Consider the following 2,396-nt stretch of genomic DNA (forward strand, 5'->3'; position numbering starts at 1 on the left):
TCTATGTTATGATGCAGTTTTAAAAATAATGTGTTGATATGCTTTTGTAATAAAAAATGGTTTGGTAAAAATTGGTCGGCTAACAACCGTAATGTTTATCTTCTATCAATTTTCATTGAAAATATTATAAAAAGGACAATGAGCTGTTTACGAGAGTTTCAAACTCGCATAGCTGCCGTCTGTCACCTACAAATTTGGATCTGATTAAGTGCGCAGTTAATCCGGATTAACGCTGCCGTCTGTCAAGGCTATTAGTCAACATAATTATGTTGGCTTGTCATAAGCTATCATAGCTTGTTTATTGGGCTAGAGGCATTGCCAGTTAAAATGCTTTTTTCATTCACAATAGCTATGATTTTTCCCAAAAAAAGTAGTTGGCAATAGCGACAACCCTCATTTTGACAGATAAAAATGTAAACAAATGGAAATATATAAATGAAACGTATAGAAGTGCACAAAATGGAAAATTTTATAAAAGATGCGGTAAGTAAGGATTTTAAATTAAAATTAAGAGAAAATTAAATTTGTGTGTTTTCTAGTTGCTTGGAACTATGTACACAAATTCAAATGTTGAAGAGTATAACCAAATATTGACCATCCTTGCTGGCTTAGCTGCGGAATCAAGTTCGTCATCGGAGGATTCAGAACAAGAGCAGATAGAGTATCCAAAATTCTCTAATTTTGTGGACACCATTGATAGTTTTGAAGATGAGGATTTCAAATCTCACTTTCGTTTGAGCCGCACCACTTTAGATTACTTAATAGGTATGCTTTGTTTTTGTTACGATACTTTTCAGTATGAGTATTTTTTGCAGGAAGATATGAAGAAAGTGAACAAACCCGTTTTGCTACGAAGGCCGGAAAAACCAAAATTTCAAATCTCATTTTCGTTTGAGCCGCACCACTTTAGATTACTTAATAGGTATGCTTTGTTTTTGTTACGATACTTTTCTGTATGAAGGCTGTATAAGGCCGGAAAAACCAAAATTCCTGCTAAAACAATGATGTACATGTATGTAGGTATTTAAGTAACACAATTACCTACAGACAACTAGCCGTATTGTTTGGTGTAACGAAGTCCACAGCATGGGCGATTGTTCGTCGGGTTGTAGCGTGGGTTATCTCAATAGGTCATGAGTTTGTTAAATGGCCAACTGGAGATGCGTTGGAAGAAACAACTCGCAAGTTCTTACAAAGGAAACAAATACCAGGTGTTATTGGTGCTATTGATTGTACCCATATAACAATTAATGCACCAATAAAAGACAAACATAGTATATATTTTGATCGAAAACGTAAATATAGTGTTGTTCTAAAGGCCATTGTCGATGCTGATAAATAATTTATTGATATTTATTGTGGTGAACTCGGATGATATCATGACTCTAGAGTGCTAAAAAAGGCAACATTTTATAGAAAAGCGGAAAGTAATATGGAAAGTTTATTTCCAAATTCTACTTTTATTCTCGGGGACTCGGCATACCCTTGCAGAAATTACCTCATACCGGTATTTAAAGATTATGGTTCGTTAACGCCTAATCAAATCAACTTTAACAAAACACATTCTTTAGCAAGAATAGTTGTGAAAATGCATTTGGAGCACTGAAAGGACGTTTCCGAAGGCTTCTTAAATTTACGGAGCACAGAAATTTATGTGCAATTTCGAATTTAGTTGCAAGTGCATGCATTATGCACAATATATGTATTATTACTAACGACGATACAATTATTGACTATCAAATTGAAAGTGCCGAACCGGAGCCAGAAACTGCTAATGATCTGGCGAGAGAAGCAAGTGGAGACCGCCGGAATCAGTTGCTTACAATTTTAGCACGAAGAAATTAATAAATTTTAATTTTTTTAATTTTAAAATACACTTTTAGAGCAACATTTTCCATTTTCAATCTCAAATAATAAAATTATTTATAATTTTACTACATATACGTATGCAATTATTCAAGATTTGTATGTAAAAAATGTTTATTTTATGATAAGCTTGATTATATATTCCCGTTAAATAAAACAATATATATTCGTTATGAAATCAAGTAGCTTTTCTAATTTTTATTCATAAAATACTGCTTTAAAATTTTTAATTTTTCTTCTTCTATTTTAATTTTTTTTTGTTCAATTTCTATTAGAATTTTTTGATTTTCAGCCAAATCCTGCATTCGTTTTTCGATATTTGCGTAAAACTTTGCCTGCACTTCTGCACTTTTCCTTTTTTGTTCGATTTTTTATTCAAAATATAGTTCTTTAGCGCTTTTCCTATAACACGATTTGGAACAGAATTTGCTGCGTTCGGCTCCTGTGAATTCACAGCGTTTGGTCTGCATATGCTACGGCTTAGTGCAGACCGGCTCTGCCTCGAAGTACTTGGCATATCGTCGAGGATT

The 2,396-nt window shown here is 33.3% G+C and overlaps 1 pseudogene; it reads left to right on the top strand.

The window, feature by feature from the left end:
- Positions 1-459: 459 nt before the first annotated feature.
- On the top strand, positions 460-1,845 carry LOC126755783 (uncharacterized; annotated as a pseudogene).
- The last annotated feature ends 551 nt before the right edge of the window (positions 1,846-2,396 follow it).

The sequence above is a fragment of the Bactrocera neohumeralis genome, chromosome 4 (assembly GCF_024586455.1).
Source record: "Bactrocera neohumeralis isolate Rockhampton chromosome 4, APGP_CSIRO_Bneo_wtdbg2-racon-allhic-juicebox.fasta_v2, whole genome shotgun sequence".
Classification (NCBI taxonomy): domain Eukaryota; kingdom Metazoa; phylum Arthropoda; class Insecta; order Diptera; family Tephritidae; genus Bactrocera; species Bactrocera neohumeralis.